The following is a 22,361-nucleotide window of genomic DNA, read 5'->3' as shown; positions in this document are numbered from 1 at the left end:
GAAAAGAATTCACTGGCAGCTTTCCAAATGCTGAGTTCGGGTAGCTTGTTCTCAGATGTTCGGAAACAGCTCGATTTGATGTTTGTGGGTCGGCGGTTCGAATGCTTGGAACGCACAACCGGTTATCGCTACTAGTAACTTGCATGCAACATGGCGGCGTCCTTGTAGATTCTTCGAGAGCTAATGTTTAAGCTAACTTCTGTTCCATTCAAAAAATCATATCTGTCGTTGAAAATTATTGATGTTTATTGTGCAAAACTTTCCATTGTCTCCAGTTTTGTAAGCCATCTCGACAGTTTTGCAGCTTTTCAAAAATCAAATCTCACAAGTTTTCCAGCGTGTTCGTGTAAAACCCTAACAAGGAGGTGGTGTGTGAACTTGTTCCGAGAACAGTGTTCTTGTGTCATGTTTCGGCTGTTCGAGCGCGAGAACGCGAAACCCTTTTCAAGAATAGGCTGCCCGAACTCGATGCGAAATGTATCCTGATTTGGTAAAGTCATGGGGGCGCTGTTTCTCAGAAATTGTCATTGTTACTAACCTCAGTTAACTCAACAGAGGGCGCCATTCAAATTTTTCCTATACGATTGTGTTCAATAGAGGTTATGCTTCTCTTGTCAATAGACGTGGCATACTTTCCTCACTTTTGAGTGCTGAATTGTTTTATAAAATCGTTTTGTCATTCGCATTGGCTGCAACGCCGGCTTTGCATGTGTTTTCCTGTTTTGACGTGAATATAGTTTTCTGATCCTCTGTACTGACCCAGTGGGCACGAGACGTCGTTATGACGTCTTAAAGACGTCTAATATTGACGTCTTATTAATGTCTTTTTTGAGTCGTATATGCAAAGCCAAAAGACGTCAGCATCCTGACAAGTAAACGACGTCAGTGGTCCGACTAGAAAAAGACGTCAGCGTTATGACGAGTAAAAGACGTCAACATCGCGACTAACAAAAGACGTCAACATCGAGACTAATAAAAGACGTCAATATCGAGACTAATAAAAGACGTCAACATTGAGACTGATAAAAGACGTCAACATTGCGACTAATAAAAGACGTCAACATTGCGACTAATAAAAGACGTCAGCATATTGAGCAGTAAAAGACGTCAGCATTAAGACGTCTTTTATCCATCAAATATCAAGGAAAAAAGACATCTGCATTGAACGAGTCATTTTTTTTAAAACTTTTTTATGATAAAAAGAAGTTCACATGCCTTAACACGCTGCCTGGCTATAAAATAAATTTTGACTGAAGCGACTGTTTACAACTAAACAATTTTCTTTTAATTTAACTCTGATTCTTCATATTATAATAACCTGTTAGCACACTTTGCTGAAATTGGTGGTCTACACAAATATTATGTACCAATAATATTTCTGGTAAATTCAATGGCTTTGGAGGGACCATTACAATTGCACCCAGCACGATCAAAGTGACGATGAAACAAGGTACACTTGTGTTTACACTTTCTGGATAAAAGCAGTTAAAAGGTTTTACTTTTACGGACAAGGCAAGAATGGGAAACATTAAGCACACAGTAAATGTACATGTAGTATAAGCCATGTAACTGAATATTTGGCAGAACAAAACATTTCCAACGAGGCAAGACTTAGTAAAATACGTTTTAGATGTACATGTAATGGCATTTATGAGAGGTAAAAAAACAGACATAAGTTGATGAAAAGATGTATGCTTGTACTAATAAGACAATTCAAATCGGGTTGGCTTAGAATTTTAAAAAATGGAAATATTGAACACTTTTTGGACAAAATTTTGTCTCATGCAGTGGTTTGTCAAATTTTTAGAAAACAGACTATCCTGGAACAGGATGATCTAGTCAGTTACAATTTAAATTATTGTACGTGTTTTAATCCTGCAAACAATTTTACCCATGCCCCCCCCCAAAAAAAAAACCGATCAGACGTGTAATTTTGTTATAACCGTACTTTAAACAGCCTTCATTGCTTCAACCTGAGGAAATAAACCTGAAGAAACAATGTACACATTTTACTTGAACAACAAAAGGTTTAAAGTTTAACATAAGACCCAATACAAAAATAGGCTTTATGCTCATTAGTTAAATATCACCGAAATATATGAAACAGCCAGGAAACAGGCCATCTGATGCACTAGACTGGTCGCACAGTTATCCGGTGGGCATGCCTGCTGAATTACTCAGGGCTCTTGGTTTGTCTCTGGTAGGAATACTAAGCTTTAAGTACTTCGCTATTCGTTGTCTTACTGCAGACACTGTAACACTTCCTGCAAATGTTAGACAAATAAGACAATTTATTTTTGTAAAAACTATAAAGACTTTGGTGGCAGTAAATAAACCGGTCCTCTACCATTGTTTACACCACGTCTGAGCTGAAGTGCCCATGTTCATTGTGATTCAGAATGAAAAAGAATTTTTCTGCCACCAACTGTCTCAAACATGTCTACATCGAGTGGCCAATATTGTACATTGCATCACATACATGTACTGCCATTACATTTTCACAGTTTAGTCTCACCAATACAATGGTATAACATTTAATCTTAAAAGGGTAAATTAGACTTATTGACACTGTTAGTATTTGCCATATTTGATGACGCTGAAGTATGGGCACTGTGGCAAGCCCAGATGCTCCTTACTGCACTACGACTGCGAGTCTACGTACGACTACGAATAAACACTGTCTGTGGTCCACCCATGGAGGTAGAAAACAACCGTGGCCAACCCGGTTGACTGTTGAGGATTAAAATTATTGCGTTTAAGCCTGACCTCTGCTTCACCAACAATGCCCATACGTAACAGAATTACAGTTTATAAGCACTTACCTTTTAAGGAAGGGCCTAACCTGTCTTACTCTTCTTGAAACGGACAAGCTGCTTGCAGCGATACTCGTACATGTACATGTACTCGAGCTCTCTTAATTCAAAGCACGGACAAAATTATGAAGTAGTCTGGTTCCCTGACCTGAAGATCTTCATTCCATTTGAAATACGTGTAGACGCCAAAGTCAATAGACCTAACCGTAGTTCTGGAAGCCCGTTTTGACTTTTGGACATGACCTCAGTCTTTGCCATCGCTGGTTCCAGTCGGCATGCTCAGAGTCTGCTCGGAAGGCTGGAACCAGCTAAGACTAAGCCAGAGCCACTATAGTAGGGCGGTGCACACGCTCGAAGCCAGTCGTTGCTTGCGAGCAAGCAGGCAATGAAAGAAAATAGCCTCATCCATTCTAAATGTAGGGGTATTTTAACGTCATGTTATTTTAAATCAGACGAGGGGGTTGAGGGTCAGTTCCACTGCAAATAATAATAAATCACAAGCAGGTGTACTTAACCACACTCGCAATTCCTCTAGTGTTAAAATTTCCCTGTAAACTGGACATTCGCACTATTGCTATCCCACACATCCCTCTTGACGAATAGATGAGAACAGTCAAACAGAACAGTCACCTGCGGCCGCCGGCGGGATTTCGCAATACACTGTATGCCATTGCTCTGTCGGACCTTCCGCGGTGAAACCGAGTGAGAACCGGCAAAATCCGAGACAAACCAAAAGTCACCGTGCAAAATCTTCATAAAGTTATCTAAATCTTTTTCCGTTGTATGTTGACGATTTGATAACGACTGTAAAATGACGTCGTAAAGACGTCGTGTGTTTCATGTATTGGTTGTTGAAGAAAACAATTCAAACAGAGAGACAAAAAGACGTCGTTAAGACGTCGTTTTCTCCTTTCACTGTATGTGTGGTACCGATGATTCGATAACGACTGCAAAACGACATCTTAAAGACGTCATGTTTTTTTTGTGGTCATGGTTGCTGGAGCAATGTTTCTAACCGAGGATAAAAGACGTCTTTAAGACGTCGTTTTTTTGTCACGACCACTTTACGACACACGACCACATAACGACCACAAAAAGACGTCTTCCACGCGTCGTGTGCCCACTGGGAAACCTCTCTTATGAACTGCTGCCGCAAAACATGAGGGAAATCGGCAGAACCACGAAATACTTGTCCTTCTGGTCCAAGACCCTTTTCCTGCAATGACAAAATGGTTTCCTAAGCCTTTTATCACATTAAAAGAGCTAGAGATATTGGCGATAAAAGAGGCTGCCATGTGTGAACCTAAAAATAAATTCCTTGCTGCATATCGTGATGCAGTCTTAACAACACGTAGAATAGGCCCTAGGTTTCGGGAGCATGCATCCAATCGCAGAAATCTTCCATGCATCCGGATTGAGCATTTAACACGAGCATTTCACAATAGCACGCCTCCAAGAGTTTAAAACTCTTTGGCCGATCACAAAACGCCAAATCCGTCGACTCAATGTGCATTTGGAAAGGGTCGACAGATTTCGTGCATTGTGCTTGGCCAACGCGTTGCAAACTCTTAAAGGTGCGCTCATTGTGAATAGACTTTATTCATGGTTGAACACTTTGAATTGTACATTGCCAGATTCTGAACATTACTGAAAGGGAGGCTTGGAACGTCTGGTGCCATCCTAATCGACAGTCTGCAATATATAAAACAGATTTGGGGGATAAGATTTTAAAAAAATGAACTGCACATGAATAGGGTCTATAGCCAGTAGCAATAACTACTTCAAGGTAAGTTCAGAGCAGGAATCTGAACTTTGAGCTTTCTGACACGAACTTGTACTATGCCTCCACGTACTTCTGTCACTGGTTCCCTTTAATGAGGACATTCAGTTTTTTTACTTTACAAACTTCAGTTAGGCCCATGCGATATGCATGCATCTGTTACTTGCTGAGTAGGGGATTAAGAAATATTTTTTAAAGGGTTAATGGTCAATTCCCAGATGCAATTAGAATGTCATCAACTTACAAAAGAAATCGCAGTTTGCGCTTCCTTTCTTTTTGTCGGTACATTGATTTAACAACGCCATTTTGATGAGAAGCAGGAGACTCTTTAGCCATTCATGATAGCTTTGAAGGATGTTCATTATGCATGGTCCCTGTCTGTTGATAACTTGCCGCGTTTGTGATTGCGCAATAAGTTTAATTTTGATTTGCATTGTATGGTTAAAAATGCCCTTTCGATAGAATTCCATTAAAGCGTTTTATATAACTTATCGAAATATCAATATTTTGTAGACCAGTGGGGAAAAGTCCTTTCCTTTTGATGGGTTTCATTAAGAGGTGTGTTTCAAAGGCAACTACCCCCTCTCCCCCAACGTCCGTACCTCCGGTGCCCATCTTTGAAAAAAATGTGCGTATAGTGATGTCACCTTCAGGAACTTTATCCTGTAGTTCTGATTTTGTGACAATTGCTTTGGGGCTCCAAAGTTCTTTTCAGTTACCGGCATACAATATTCGCAAAGCATTGTAAAATGTACACAATGTAAACTTTTTTATACATGACAAAATAGTCTACACAATACAGTGTTTGGATGTTATGTATGAAGAGTTTTCAGCTGCAGATCAAAAAACAGTATGAAACATTGATTGTAGACCCTTCTTTGGAAAGTCACTACAAAAATAAAGGAAGAATTCATAACTGCTTCAAAAAGTTGTCCCATCTTTATTTTAAATAATTGATATAAGTTACGTTAAGACAAAAGTCTTCACAGTGAACTCAAAATCATTGTCTCTCTACTGTCAAAGTTCTTTACTCATAGCAACAAATGTAGGGACATACCTGAATTTCTTGTCATGTTTTATTGTCATCTTAAAAAGGTGAGGAATGTTTCTTACTCATCGTGGTGCAAAATGCCTTAGAACTAGAGTTTTGCACTCGTGTGCACTTTGAAAGGTCATTTCCCTCCAGCGTAAACCCTTACTTTGGGGTGCCAAAGTGATATTAACACATTCTAAGTTAAACCTTGACATTCAACCTGGCTGCAATATCTTTCTATTCTCAACAAATGTTCACAACTTTTGAAATTAACAGGACTAAGAATCCTTTGTCTGATTACTATGTCAACTATGCAAACCTCCCACGATTACTGTTAACTATGCCAACCTCCCACGATTACTATGTTAACTATGCAAACCTCCCACGATTACTATGTTAACTATGCAAACCTCCCACGATTACTATGTCAACTATGCAAACCTCCCACGATTACTATGTCAACTATGCAAACCTCCCACGATTACTATGTCAACTATGCAAACCTCCCACGATTACTATGTTAACTATGCAAACCTCCCACGATTACTATGTCAACTATGCAAACCTCCCACGATTACTATGTCAACTATGCAAACCTCCCACGATTACTATGTTAACTATGCAAACTTCCCACGATTACTGTTAACTATGCAAACCTCCCACGATTACTATGTCAACTATGCAAACCTCCCACGATTACTATGTTAACTATGCAAACCTCCCACGATTACTATGTCAACTATGCAAACCTTCCAATCTTGCTCGAGACAAGTTTGATCAATGAACTATAACTACTACGATATTATAGAATTGACGTATTGTGGAGAGAAACACGCATGACAAGCTGCTATTGCACAAACCGCTACAATGCCTGAATTTTGAACCAGTTCTAAGCAACTACCTATTCCATTCTGGCCAGCTTGGGGTTAGGTAACACACATGAAAACACGAGCATGAAAAGTGAAGTTGGCACTAGCTCATCTGCCACTCATTAAGCTCAAAGAACAAACGTATCATACATTCAATACGTGTGTGGTACACAAGTGCCCCCTCAACAATGGCAAATAGGCCAGGACTCATTTTTTCCTACGAGGGTCGTAGGAAGGTTGGGGGCAATTATCATAGGCTAAATGCGGTGGACAAACGTTAAGCATAACACAACCGAAATTGCTTACTTGGCCAGTTGCACGGCAGCTCAGCCAGAAGAGCGCTTGACTTGTAAGCAGCAAGGCAAGGGCTCAGTCTACATGTAGGCCTATGCAATTTCTGAGGGATTAGTCAGTAAGAGAATGTTTTCATGTGTTTGTGTTTATGTACTTTCTAACTAAAGTTTCTAAGTGTCCACTAAAGTGATCGAGCTTGCACGTAACCACGCCCATATATGATAATTGCCCCTGGCCCTCAAATGAAAACAAATTTACGTGGCCAGGGCGACATCTAACGCCATTCACGCCATGGGCGTGGCACTATATTAATATGCAAATACACTGTAGATTTATAAAAATTCTTCAATGTATACTCAACGCAAGCCAAGTGAAGACAAGGACACGTAGGCAGTGTTTTACCCAACAGAGGTAGCCATTGTGGAAAGAAAATGCGTGTTGGCTCTGGGAATAAACGGAACAGGGTACCTGAAGGTCTTTCGGGCCAAAAGTTGTTCACAGTGAATTTGTTATACGTTCCTCTCCACCACCAATACCATGCACAGTCTCAACCAACAGTCGAAATATCATTGTTCATTCGCCATCACACGTGCATGTCCCTATTTTTTTTCTCTTTTTCAAGTAAAGGTCAACCATGCCGGCTTATTCAACTGTCACCTGGCCTAGCTACCCATGTAACTGTTTAGTGCGCATGCGCTTCACAAAACCCTAGAGAATTATACTTGTGTGAGCATTGCCCGTGGAATCCAAGATGGCGCTTAATGTTAATGTTAAGAAGATTTATCAGTGACACGTGAAACTTTGATGACGAGTATAGCGAATAATTGAAGTAAGTCTAAGACATGGTAAAACAAACATAACAAGCATGATTTACCTAGGGTGGATAATATACAAAAATAAGATGAGTTTGAAACATTTCTTGAAGTGTAACAAAATTGTACTTTTTGTCTTCTTTCCTTTTCTGTTCCTTACTGATGAACAGGAGGTGCGTCAACATTCAGATTAAAGTAGGGATAGCAAGGAACAAACTGGTTGCCACCGAAGTAATCTTCTGGGCTCCTCTCTCCAGCCAGTCGGTCTATCACGCCAACCGCTTCCTCGTACCGGGGAGGGGGCGCATCCGGTGGCAGGGCTATGAACATAGCACTCCAAGAAAATAGGAGTATATTCGTGAAAGACAATTCAGAGCTCTAACTGCTTTGGAGAGTAACTGTAATCACGCGTTATCGATTTCGTGGAGACTTCCAATGACTGTAATGGAACATTTAGAGCGATAATTGACACAGGAACCAATGCCTCAAATGACAATAAATGTGTTCCAGGAATACCGATAACCTCACTTGAGGGAACGGTGTTGAATCCAGACAGTTCCATTCCTTCGAAACCTGTGGGCGGCGCAGTGGCAGCGGCGGAAGGCACCCCGCTATTTGGTGAGGCACGGTACCAATGAGTACATCGAATGCCACACTAAGTCCTTCGGCTTCCACCTATAAGAAACTCAGAAATGAAGACACCAAAATAAAAGTAACAGAGTCATTTCTGTTGGTACCGACCAGTTACTGCGTAATTAGTTGGGAACATCTTAATAATACTGTTTTCTTCATGCACTAAATATCTGCGTCCAAAAATGCTTGAAACATTTGGCGTGACACAGACAATTTTTTGTTTTTAAAAATAAATGAGAAAAGAAATATCTTGAAAAAGCTTAGTTCACACTTACCGAAAGTGTGGTACAAGTTAATCGAATTAACATACATAAGCCAATTCGGCACTTAAACGAGACGAGATCGTTCGAGATGAAAAATAATCAAAACAAACGAAAAGGTATTTCTTGGCCTTTTTATGTATTTTTATTTCTTTAGTCAGTTTGTCTGCAAACAAAGTTTGACATGTTCATCTTGACAGAGACTTACAAAAGCACTCAGATATGAGAGAGGGGAATACCAATGTCTCAAGGAGACAATCTTGCCCGTTTTATTTAAGAATGACAAGCACCAGAATTTTAGAAACACCACCGCTATGTTTTCAAGGTATGCATTTTTATTTCTAATTTTATTTCTTGGGGTGACACTGAAACTCTTTGAATTGGAAAACAAATATTAATACAAATATTAATATTAATACAAATATTAATACCTTTACACGTTTTGTCTTGTTATGATAAGGGCTACCACATTAAAGATGGCCAGGCTGAAAGTGAATAATCAACAATAACCCTATGTAGAGCTCCACGGGAAGGTTGTCCTTCTCTACTCAAGTCAGTGGAAAAGTGTTTTGGCTTGTAAAACGATTGTAATACGATTGAAATCGAGGAGAGAGGCTCCCTGGCAAAAAAATGAAAATGGAAATTGAGGGGGGCCAACGGACTTAAAGTATAGAGATGGAAGGGAATGAGGATTACCAAGTTGCTTGAAAAACATGAAATTGCCCAGTTACCGCCGTCAATTGTTGATCAATTTATCAGTTTTATCGGATGAGTGTTTTGCTTCCGCAGCAAAAGAGTGGTCCTCCTCCCCAGCCGGCACTCCGGTCCTTTACGATTCAAATGATTTTGATCAAGTATCTTACATCATGGGCGAGCTTGTTTACACTGATCTAGATCTAGATCGGTGATCCTATCGCTGGTTCGCTCCATCCACCGGTTTTGGTGTCAGTGAACCAGCGACGGATCACTGATCGCGCTCAGGGTCTGGCCCTATAGACAAACTGGTCCCATGGCTGTTTGTTTTCTGCAGCCAATGTGTTCGGGCGTGTTTGGGGGAGTTCCTGACATTAGGATCTTACTGCCAGCTTACCTGAACGTCGTATTCTATGCCAATGATACTGCAGCTGGTGCCGGGGCCACCAGTAACGGGCCAACGGTGAAATTTTCCACTTGACCCTTTGGTCACGAAACGCCGGACTCAAAATGACTCAGAGAATACGTTTTTGATTTGGTATTGCATCTCGATCGGAACTTGATAACCTTTGGGGGTAAGATATGATTAAAAATTGATGTGGCAATTAATAAATTGTGCTATCTCACAAACACTTGAAACACCAGAATCTGAGATACTGAACTAGCTAAATATGAACTAACAACCTGCAGAAATAACGTGCCAACTATACAACACTGTTTTTGGTAATGCACAGATCTAAGAACCCTTGTATACGTATGAAAGAATAGCGGTAAAAGTAAACCAAGCTACTACTCCACAAATTCGAGATGAGGTTAAGTGTTACACAAGTTAATTACCTGAAACAGAGTTAATTCGAAATTTAATCTGTCGTCCCCGTCATGGTTATCCGCGTGACCGGTGGCAAAGATGCCTTCGCCGGAAACATCACCCGTTTTCTGCAGGCCAGCTGTGATAAGCATGGCAGGAGTGTATGTTCAATTATAACAGTCGGATACCTCTTGGCTTCGCTCCACTCTATGATACCAAAAAAGTAGATTTGTATCAACTCGTACAAAATAATGGGGAAAAAATGTCACACTTATCCCTGCACTACAGCACTTAGAGCTGTTCACAACGTAGCATCGAAAGCAAGAGCCAGAGGTATAGTAAATCCAACACCTATCGTATTAAAAAAAAATGCTTGGATATTTTTTTGTTTGTTTTTAAGAAAACAGTGACGATCAATACGTGTGCAGTTTCGATAAGATGCTTGACTGTTTGCAGAATGTTGTGCTTATTAACTCTTCATCGGTCACTGTAACCTAACAGAGTTTGTGGATGTTGGTTGAGATCCAGGCTGGGCCCAACCAAACTGAAAAACCTCTCGCATTTGTAGTCTTTGTTGGAGAGTGTCCGGATTAATGACACTTTCGCCTTAGCTTGGTAGCGGACGTAGCCGTACTTCCCCTCAAAGGGAGATGGCAAGGGCGTGGCCGGAAGCTGGAAAGGAATGTTGTCTCTGCCCTGGAGGAATGTGTAAACTCCGCTTTATCGCACTCATCTGTTCCCGCCGGAGAACGATGGGCAAAGATTATCAGAGGAAAATGGTTTAGATGCCACAGACTTTGTTGGCAACAGGACCAAAAAAACGATAAGAAAAAAAGGACACTCCTTTGTGGAAAGGCAGTTGATATTTTGCCGTCGCTGGCAAAAGTTCCCAAAACGATATCCTGCCAGTAGCCTTGTTGTGACTCTTTCATACTTATGGATTTACTGTTGTTGATATGCATGCACCCTAACGTGGCCTACTTTTAATTTTTGCCTATAATAAGGGCAGTGTTTTTACCTCAACTATTTTCACGATAAGTGAAATATAATCAACAGCATATCATATAATCAAGTTTCTGTTTCTCTTTCAAAGATTTGATGAAATGTTTTTTTCTGCCCCATTTTCGGAGTCTCTTCTCAAGCAAAATTGAACTCCCTTATAATGCGCCGAAAAATATCTTTCTTTATTCATATAGTTAAATATGTGAGTGAAAAATAGGAATTTTCTAGAATCTATCGACTTCGAAGAAATCGATGTGAGATTTTCTGAATGTTTTTCAAGTGAGCCTTGTCATGAAATTTGAAATTTTCGAACACAAAATGTAAGCATCATAGTGCGCCACGGCAGGGGCTTCTACTGTCAAGTTCATAATGTGACAATGCACTGTGAGTCTGGCACCAGTGTCAGTGACTGTATGTTCCTAGGGAGAGCTCCACACACACAGTGTCAGCGTTATTACATAGCTATCGACGGGTATTGCCGGCAACGGTGACGTCATAAATATGGACCAATCTGAAAAAACCCTACCGGCAGAATATCGTTTTGGAACTTTGCCGACGACGGCAAATACTTATTGCTTTGTGGAAAACTTGAAAAGGGACAGCATCTTCCGATATTAAATACAAGTTGAGTACTCGCATTTTCCCACATGAATTACTTGTATCTTTGCTAAATTGCGGTATCCACACACAAAAGGCGGCAGTCCATGTTGCACCAATGGTTAAGACGCTTTCAACTTGTTCAGTAATGTACATGCACAGTATATGTGCGTAGATGCCACAGGGATGACAAACATTACCCGTTTCAAAACGTACTTTGCGCTTATAGGGAGATGTTAATTTATATTACGGCTTTTGTCCTTACCCATCGTTTACATTTTATAAATACTGTACCGATATAGTGCTTGTCCGAGAGCTAACGGAAAAAAAATTGATAAGCTTACTCGGATAGGATTCGAAACCAAGACCTCTACGAAGCAGAATTTGAGTAAAAAAATCAGAACATGTTTTCCGAGAAATGTAATGCAATTACATGTAATTTAAAAGTCAATTTTTTTAATCTAAAGTTTTTTAAAACAGACCGTACTTTGAATTTTTGAATTCATTTTCCACAACCAAATGAAATCTTTCGTACCTAACATATCTTTTTTGGATGAAATTTTACAGACCTAACATGTTTTTAAGATTCGAAGGAAATTTTTTTGAACCAACATGTTTTTAAGGCTCGAATAAAATCTTTTAGTCCTGACATGTTTTTAAGATACGAATAACTGTTCTGCCCTTACCAAACATATATTTATGATCTCTATGAGTTCGCGTCCGACCGTTTCGTTTTTATTCCCAAGAACTTTTTAACCAAGATGCCTCCTCTGAGGCAGTAAAACCCACGATATTAAAACATGAAGCCCTTTTGCCGGCTGAAATAAGAGAAGCTACAAATATTTATACCTTTAGGACAAAACTTGCTGGTATTGATACATTATCATTATTACGAGGCACCCACCACATGTGCATGTATAAGAGCCAGGTAACCACCACGCACCTGCAACTTAAAATATCCCGTAGTGGAAGTTGTTGCAGTACTTGAAAGAAGAAGCCCTTAGTCGCACGTCTGGGAAATTTTTTAGGGCTGCAGTGTCGGGGTACAGTCGCACGCATCAAGTTAGAAGGCCTGTGGGCCTGAGCAGGACCAAGAGAGGGCGCAATTTTCCTTCCAACTGAAGGCTCCTTTGGTGGGAACTGCACTTGACTGGTTTACAAACGATTATAAAACGTACGTGTTATAGTGGCATAAAGGCGGAAATGCTCAAGGTGGAAACGCTATAGACCCCATGAAAAAAAAATCACAGAATTTGGCAGTATCTTAATTGTTAACTAACCTATCCCAAACAAAACCACGACAACAGCGAAGTAGTGTACCTTCAAACTGTGGGTGTGAGTACGTTCCTCATGACGCGTGGTCCATTTCGTCTTAGCTTTGCCGCGGACCCATACACCTAAATGTAACAGGAACAAGAAACGTCAAACTCTGACCGAAATGGAAATCTAAACCTAGCTATCTCTAATAAATATTCCAAGAACTTCGTTTTCATTGATAAATAGTGATGAAAATGTTTGCAATCCGTTTCACAAAAGCATAAGGATCTCTTTTAGTTTTGCTAAACCACTGACATTTGGACATTTGACATATGCACGATTTCAACGAGGGGATGAATTAATGATTCAGCAGTTCAGTGTTGGCTTTTACGTTTTACATAATTTGGATCGGCCATAACTAGTGTCCGCTCCCAGAGTTGATGTCCATGATCAGTTACTATTTAGTTTGCGCCAACTTGTGATACTCTGCCAGAAGAGACGAAAATCAAAATCAAAACTGATCACTAAATTGGTTTGTGCCGAGACTCAGATCCATTAGCTTTGGAGTCAAGACTTGATTTAAATTTTTGAATTTGAAATCCAAAATGGAAGAGAAAGAGTAATGTAGCCAAGTAAGGTATGCATACATGTTAAAATTCTCAGTAATTAATCAACCAAACTGGTGTTGTAATATGCAAATAAGCTGATTAGGAACTGTTGGCCTACGCTGGGCCAATGTGGTTATTAACAGATTTATTATAAAGAACAAAGGATATCGTCAGTCATGCCTGTGTGATCACACCTAGAAGCACATATTTTGTGACTGTATTTCTATGCAACTAAACTTGAACTCTGAGGTTAGATGCCCTTTTCATGTGAGTCGATCGTTTTGCAGTAAGACGTAATGGATGGGCCCAGAGCTGACCGACATCGCAGCTGAGAAGCTAGCCACTGAAGCAGAGAACACACACAGTACATGTGAATGTACCGTTGCATAGCCTCACCCCGTGCAGTTGCACACAGCTATCCACCTCAAATACATGAATATGACATGACAGCACACATAATGTACAAACCCCACTAGCCTACGTAAACAAATGCATGGCTGTTCGAGTCCCACATACCGCACAGCGCCGATCGATCAATCTTTCACCTTTAACGTCTTTCAAGCCGTATCCTTTGTCGTCATCCACCATCAGCACTACTCCACTTTTAATTGTATCATTCTGAGAAAGTACAGTGGCCTCCCCGTCGAAAATGATCTCTAGTTCTTTCACTTTGCCCATGCCTTGTGCACCTCAAACCAAACTATATGGATCCTCTTGGTCAAAATAATAAGGTGCATCCAAACAAAACCGTCACTATTTAAGTGCCCGCTCACCAGCTATTTGATCTTGTAAGAAGGTAGACATAATGCACAGAAACGTACGGGAAGAAGCATACTTGGATCTTATAGATGACGCATTCCTAGCTGTTTTGAGAATGCAATGTGAAGACTTTCGTGGGAACTTGGGAAAAAAATGGCTCAGCGTATTTCTCTTCAAGAGATTGGGGTACAATTTGTGACGATGTCAATTTTTATGGGTTCCGTAAAGTGAACGGCTATTTCCCTTCGTATTGATTCCAAGTTGACATTGTTATACATCTTGCGAGGCTGAAAACAAAGGCGTGTGTTACTTTTACAGAGTAAATGACCTACTCTACAGGTCATGACAGGTGGTAAAGTTTTTAATGTAACAAGGACAAAAATTGTACCCCGACCTCATGGAATGCCCCTTATTTAAATTTGCAACCAGACTTAACAATACACACGGTACATTTCAGTGTATTAATAAGACCTAATGTTCATTTGAATTCCAACAATAATACTTTGCATGTACTTGCTTCGGGCGATACAGTATTCATAGTCCTTTGCATTTCTCTTTTTGTAATAGGTTCTTGGAACCTCATATGTCCAGGCCATATGAATTTCTCCGGTCAAACGTGTTGCTCAGTGGCTAGCTATTTGCAGAATGTGATGACTTGCTGTGTATACCTGATGACATCCGACGTTCGCAGACACTGGTCAAGGCTGAACGCATTCGCGTCAGTCTAGTTATTGACATTCATATTCCACACTGAACGACAGTACCCTGCCTAGAATGACTATAAGGATGCGTGGGCCACAACTGCGATTGCAGTTCATTTAAAGCCGCGTAGCCGTTGATAATTTGATTATATGTTTGGCCCTTCTCACAGTCTCGTCCTTTGAATATGTAATAAGAATATAAATTATTAGAAAAGTGATAAAGGATTAATAAGTAAATTAATTTTGGGATTTTGCCCTCCTTGACGGGTATTCAACACTGTATACTCAGTGCATGCCTCTGAAGGATTGTGAAAAAACCCACAAGCGTGGGGGCACGCACTGGGTATGCAGTGTTTGAATACACGTCGGGGCGAAATCACAAAATTAATTTACCTCTCCCTGACGTGAATCCATTTAATAAGTAACTTATAAAAGTATTCTGTCTTTTTAATTGATAGGCCTGAAGTTTGTGTGTTTCCAAAGAATAAACACTTAATACACATTTTAAAATCAGGGGGAAAAAGAAAATTCATTGTGTCAGTATCTGACCTTAAATCTCTAAGCTAGAAAAGCCTGCAATAGAAAATAGAAAAACCTGCAGATCGTTTTTGATAGAAACAGGGTCGAATTCCTTCAGAGAGGCACTGTGAAAGTTCAGTCAAGATGACAATTTGATTTCAGAAGGCCTTATAATATGCAATATTAGGCTAAAGGTAATCATCTCTTAAACTAAGAAGTAGGGAAACGGTAGGAATTCCATCATGGCACATTGCCATGGCAGCGTCGCACAGGACCGCGCCAGAGTGATCCAGTCAGCTGAGTGTGCAATGCTCAAGTACCACGCCTCGGTAAACATCACTCCAGCTATAATCCTGGACAAATCTCGTTGGAATATGCCTCCCCCTCGCCCCCTGTCAATGTTGCTTCTCATTGGGTAAGTTGGGCCGAAACTTGGTCCAATAAATGAACGCAACATTGAATGGCGGAGAGGAGGATCTTAGCAACGCGCTTCCCACAAGGTGTTCCAACAATTTTGTCCAGGATTGTCTGAGTTTCTGAGTGGACAGTGGGTGCCATGAGTGTGGGTCTGTGTTACCTGGGAGGCGAGGGTTGGGGTTTGCTGTGTTGCAGTTTCGGGCGTTGCTGTGTGATGCAGTAATCATTACGTGGTTATGGAAAGGGATAAATAATGACTATTACAGGCAAGGTGTGGTCATATGTCCTGTCAGGAGCATACCCCCCCCCAAAAAAAAAAGTATATGGAAATACAGACTTATTTAATATTTAGTGATACAGGAGCTATGGGTTATGATCACCCATCGGTACAGGATTATTTTCAGTGGAAAGGTCCACAGTCAATTTGCACGAATGGGATTGCCGCTCGTAAGTATGAACAACAAGAGGCAAGTTGGCCATTGAAAATGGGATGAGTTAGGCGTATCGTGAACGGTGCAGCATAGAATTTCAGCACACATCTCTCTTAAATGAAGTTTTGTATTCGGTCTGAAGGACTATATGATGAGTATGCAATTGTGTCCGACCTCTTTTCACTTTCTGATTGGGTTTCCTATGAAACATTGCAACGATGAACCATGAAAAATTAAATGAAAAAGGATGTGAGTAACTCTCCTTTTTTCAGTTGAGGTGGTGTACCGATGCAGTTGTTATCACGTGCTCGCGGGCAGCATTTTCAAAGAGCGGGATGTACGCGCTCCATATTCCGTTCGTAAGTGACTTCGTCACAGAGGCGGACGCGCCACGACTTAGAGGCTCCCATTGGACGATCGCAGAAGGTGTGCATTAATTTCGGGTTCCATGGCTCCATGCAAATGGCGATCAATGCATGTAACCCCTTGATCTTCATTATATCTGCTCCGAGCATGAATAAAAGAGGGCGTGTTTTGAAATGAATCGACAGCCCTTTAGTACTCACGCACCGCATAGGTTTGCAAGTGTATACACGTTGACGCGGAGCACGCTGAGTACGCGCAACAATTTTTAATTACATGTGCACGCCGAACGCGTGTTAGAACTCTGTTGGAAAACTTATTGCCACCTGCCTTTCTTTCACCGGTGAGGGTGCACTTCGACTCAGGGCGGATAACGTTTCAATCACTCAGTATTTACACAGCAACATTCTGTGCAGTAAGTTGAATGACTTTATTATCTCCTTAATTAATATGAACAGCAAAAAAGCATTATCTCTGAGATGGCCGAGTGGTTAAGCTCGCGGTTATCAAATCGTTAAACGGTGGGTTCGAATCCCAGAAGTGACATTTTTTATTTTCCCGACGCTTGCTGTCAGTAGCTATAAGAGACTCCAATTCACCCCCCTCAAATACCAGCAGTACCTTAGCCTAACGGATAAGCTCTGCGGCTGGCACTGTCCGCGAAGTCCAGGTGAGCGCCTTAGTACAGGTTCGAGACGTTATGGCCCACTCGGCGGCCAGGGCTTAGGGGCTTGTCTCGTTTCCTCCCTTGCATGGTCGCTCGAACCCTTTTGGGGGTTAAATGGATGGGCAGGGAGGAAGTGTGGTGGGCCGGGAACCCCGAGATCCCAGAAGAGTCCTATATGGAAGCCGGTAACTGCGATTCGTAGCGAATTTCAGGAGTCCGTGCGCCTGAATGCTTGGTCAACACCGCATAACTTTTGCATTTTTCCCTCACCACATTTTTTCGTGTCCCTGGGCGCAGAAGCCACAAGGCAATTTTCTAGGTTTGAATACAGTGAGCTACAGGATTGATGCTAATTTACTTTCGTTCATTTTCGAAATTTTTGACAGTGAAACCGATCCCAACCGTCTTGGGTCCATTTCTTCTCAGTGATCTCAGTATAAAAGCTGTCAGGCGTATAATGTTTATTATCGGAGATTCAATAGTGAGAGATCCAGGGGTGGCACAGTCGGGTAGCACTCGCCTTCCTATTTTATTGATGGAAATACATTTTTATTTATTATAACAACAAATTTCGTTGGCTTTCAACTGCAGAGTCATTTTATATTTTCAAAGAAAAATTCTCACAAAAGATACTTCCCATATCTTCTTGGGTTACCCCAAAAGTTGCCAAAAAGGCGTTGCATCTGACGCTGTTTTTCTTGAATGTAAATGTTTGATCCATCACTTATAATTACTCTAGCCAGACAGGTCTGCACGAAAAATACAAGCAGAAAAATAATGAAATGAAAACGAAAGAAAGGAACAATCCCTAGTTGCTGGAATTTCAAGAACAGAAAACGACATCGAGATTGCAATGGATGTCAAATCAGTATTAGCTTGAGATTTTACCCTATTCTCGCCTGAATAGGCGCATAGGCCATCCTGTCCCCCCCCCCACACACGTTAGACTTAATTTTGATCTGGCTGATTGAAACTTAATGTTGTCATTTTAATTAATCCGTGCCTCATTGGCCATAAGTTTAAAATAGGAATTCGGAGTTACAAAAATGGCATAGTCAAGTAGCTCCCTTTTCAAACTCAATACTTCCAAAATGTACCTGTTATTTCCAACAGGTTTGTATGGGTAGTTCAGTAACGCTTCCTAGGGGGATGAGGGCATAAAACCAGACCCCTCCCCCCAAAAAGTGAAATCGGCAAACACGACTGACATACAGGAAAATGTCAAAGTGATCATAATGTCACAAAACATGCAGTTTTACTATTTAGTTCCTGAATGTCACACATACTGGACTGGACACCTATGTAATATGTAACACAAAACTTGAGGGCGCTATTTCAAATTAATGTGGGAGAAGCAGAGTCGTAATAGGACGCATTTCACCAAATGGTTGGAATTCTGCGCGCAAGCTTATTAGTAATTTGTGATATTTCGGTTTTTTACAATAAAACATGCCATAATCAAAAGGGATCATAGAAATGTTTCTATAAATCCCGAATTTTGGACTGGTAGTTTCCAGGTCCAGATACTTCTTGTACAAAAAGCCTCAAAATTGCGGGCCCACTTTGGATAGAGGCGGGTGGCTACCTTCAGAGTTGAGCGCATAATCTTACCACTATTTTAGGAGTATCTTTAGGGAAAGGCGAATAAAAAACTTTTTCGCGGCTAACCCCCATCACATTGGAACAAAAGTGATCCTCTAGCCACAATCTTGAATTTCCAGCGAAAAAAATGGAAATAACATTTATTCATGTATTAATCAGCTTAAAAAGTTGAGTTCACACCCTGACTTGGCTTGATTTCCGGTAATCCACTGCTGCGTACACCTCAACCATTATTCTTTCCAAATTTATTCATTCCAGGGGCGAATTCAGTTTTTTTTTAATCTGACGATTGGATGGAGCACAAAAACCTCAACCGGCTTTTGAAAACTCCATTTTGAAAGTGGACGAAACGAAATTCGCAACGCTCACCATTTACCCTCCTGAAAATACGCATACGCGGGACGCGTTTTGGACGTAATGTCCTATCCAGTCTATATACTGAAGATCAATGCATGTAACCCTATGTGCAGTGCACGTGTACAGTGGGCATGGTTAAAACTGAAGTGACGTCACACTTACGAACCGGATTAGGATAAGGCTGACTTTTGAGAGACAATCCTGGACAAATCTCGTTGGAACAGGCCTCCCCCTCGCCCCCTGTCAATGTTGCTTCTCATTGGGTAAGTTGGGCCGAATCTTGGTCCAATAAATGAACGCAACATTGAATGGGGGAGAGGGGATCTTTGCAACGCGCTTCCCACAAGGTGTTCCAACTAATTTTGTCCAGCATTGTCTGAGTTTCTGAGTGGACAGTGGGTGCCATGAGTGTGGGTCTGTGTTACCTGGGAGGCGAGGGTTGGGGTTTGCTGTGTTGCTGTTTTGGGCGCTGCCGTGTGATGCAGTAATCATTACATGGTTATGGAAAGGAATAAATAATGACTCTTATAGCCAAGGTGTGGTAATATGTCCTGTCAGGAGCATAACCCCCCAAAAAAGTATATGGAAATACACAGGTATTTAATATTTAGTGATACAGGAGCTATGGGTTATGATCACCCATCGGTACAGGATTATTTTCAGTGGAAGGGTCCATAGTCAATTTGCACGAATGGGATTGCCGCTCGTAAGTATGAACAACAAGAGGCAAGTTGGCCACTGAAAATGGGATGAGGTAGGCGTATCGTGAACGGTGCAGCATAGAATTTCAGCACACATCTCTCTTAAATGAAGTTTTGTATTCGGTCTGAAGGGCTATATGGCTACATGATGAGTACGCAATTCTGTCCGACCTCTTTTCACTTTCTGATTGGGTTTCAGATGAAACATTGCAACGATGAAGCATGAATAATTAAATGAAAAAGGATGTGAGTAACTCTCCTTTTTTCAGTTGAGGTGGTGTACCGTTGCAGTTGTTATCACGTGCTCGCGGGCAGCATTTTCAAAGAGCGGGATGTACGCGCTCCCTATCCCGTTCGTAAGTGACTTCCTCACAAAGGTGGACAAGCCACGACTTGCAGGCTCCCATTGGACGATCGCAGAAGGTGTGCGTTAACTTCGGGTTCCATGGCTCCATGCAAATGGCGATCAATGGGTGCGTTCGATTAGCTTACACGTGTAAGTCAAACTTACACCAGAGCGTTCGTTTAGCCATCACGTGATCTTCGTGCCTGCTCTGGTGTCAGCCACCACTACCCCAGCTGGCGAGCGGGTCTGTGGAGGCTGCCCGAGTGTAATGACGTCACGGATGGACTGTTCGTGCATATGGACATGATGGAACGTGGCGGGGACTTGACCTTTTTCCCAGAATGCCTTGGCGAATACACTGCAGCGTTCGATTCGCCTCATTTCGAGGCTTTCCTTGCGTGTAACATTGGTGTATTCAGGGAAGCTAATCGAACGCACCCACTGCATGTAACCCCTTGATCTCCATTATATCTGCTCCGACCATGAATAAAAGAGGGCGTGTTTTGAAATGAAATCGACAGTCCTTAATTACTCACCCGCCGCATAGGTTCGCAAGTTTATGCGCGTTGACGCGGAGCACGCTGAGTACGCGCAACGATTTTTAATTATACGTGCACGCTGAACGCGTGTTAGAACCCGGTTTGAAAACTTATTGCCACCTGTCTTTCTTTCGCCAGTGAGGGTGCACTTCGGCTCAGGGCGGATAACGTTTCAATCAGTATTTACACAGCAACATTCTGGGTAGTAAGTTGAATGACTTTGTTATCTCCTTAATTAATATGAACAGCAAAATGCAGTATCTCTGAGATGGCCGAGTGGTTAAGCTCGCGGTTATCAAATCGTTAGACGGTGGGTTCGAATCCCAGAAGTGACTTTTTTATTTTCCCGACACTCGCTGTCAGTAACCATAAGAGACTCCAATTCACCCCCGTCAAATACCAGCAGTACCTTAGCCTAGCGGGTAAGCTCTGCGGCTGGCACTGTCCGCGAAGTCCAGGTGAGCGCCTTAGTACAGGTTCGAGACGTTATGGCCCACTCGGCGGCCAGGGCTTAGGGGCTTGTCTCGTTTCCTCCCTTGCATGGTCGCTCGAACCCTTTTGGGGGTTAAATGGATGGGCAGGGAGGAAGTGCGGTGGGCTGGGAACTCCGAGATCCCAGAAGAGTCCTATATGGAAGCCGGTAACTGCGATTCGTAGCGAATTTCAGGAGTCCGTGCGCCTGAATGCTTGGTCAACACCGCATAACTTTTGCATTTTTCCCTCACCACATTTTTTTTTCATGTCCCTGAGCGCAGAAGCCACAAGGCAATTTTCTAGGTTTGAATTCAGTGAGCTACAGGATTGATGCTGATTTATTTTCATTCATTTCTGAAATTTTCGACAGTGAAACCGATCCCAACCGTCTTGGGTCCATTTCTTCTCAGTGATCTGCATAAAAGCTGTCAGGCGTATAATGTTTATTAGCGGAGATTCAATAGTGAGAGATCCAGGGGTGGCACAGTCGGGCGGCACTCGCCTTCCTATTTTATTGATGGAAATACATTTTCATTTATTATAACAACAAATTTCGTTGGCTTTCAACTGCAGAGTAATTTGATATTTTCAAAGAAAAATTCTCACAAAAGATACGTCCCATATCTTCTTGGGTTACCCCAAAAGTTGCCACAAATGCGTTGCATCTGCCGCTCCTTTTCTTGAATGTGAATGTTTGATCCATCACTTACTCTAGTCAGACAGGTCTGCACGAAAAATACAAGCAGGAAAATAATGAAATGAAAACGAAAGAAAGGAACAATCCCTAGTTGCTGGAGTTTCAAGAACAGAAAACGACATCGACAATGAAATGGATGTCAAATCAGTATTTGCTTTGGGTTTTACCCCATTCTCGCCTGAATAGGCGCATAGGTCATCCTGTCACCCCCCCCCACTCACGGTAACCCCCGTTAGACTTAATTTTGATCAAGCTGATTGAAACTTAATGTTGTCATTTTAATTAATCCGTGCCTCATTGGCCATAAGTTTAATATCGGATTTCGGAGT

The 22,361-nt window shown here is 41.5% G+C and overlaps 2 long non-coding RNA genes across 2 annotated transcripts; both read right to left on the bottom strand.

Moving 5' to 3' along the window:
* Positions 1–5,513: 5,513 nt before the first annotated feature.
* Positions 5,514–7,888, bottom strand: LOC147799001 (uncharacterized). Its single transcript, XR_015425266.1, has 2 exons — positions 6,037–7,888; positions 5,514–5,945 (listed from the first exon to the last, which is right to left on the bottom strand). It is a non-coding gene; the product is annotated as an uncharacterized LOC147799001 (long non-coding RNA).
* A 69-nt stretch (positions 7,889–7,957) lies between these two features.
* LOC147799000 (uncharacterized) lies at positions 7,958–10,956 on the bottom strand. The gene is made up of 3 exons (XR_015425300.1): positions 10,025–10,956; positions 9,585–9,754; positions 7,958–8,276 (listed from the first exon to the last, which is right to left on the bottom strand). It is a non-coding gene; the product is annotated as an uncharacterized LOC147799000 (long non-coding RNA).
* Between the last annotated feature and the right edge of the window lie 11,405 nt (positions 10,957–22,361).

Source organism: Acanthaster planci, linkage group LG05, assembly GCF_054643075.1.
Source record: "Acanthaster planci isolate LZ-2023a linkage group LG05, COTS_SCS, whole genome shotgun sequence".
Taxonomy (NCBI): Eukaryota; Metazoa; Echinodermata; class Asteroidea; order Valvatida; family Acanthasteridae; genus Acanthaster; species Acanthaster planci.
The sequence above is the reverse complement of the archived record's forward strand: the minus strand, read 5'-3'. Positions and strand labels throughout refer to the sequence as shown.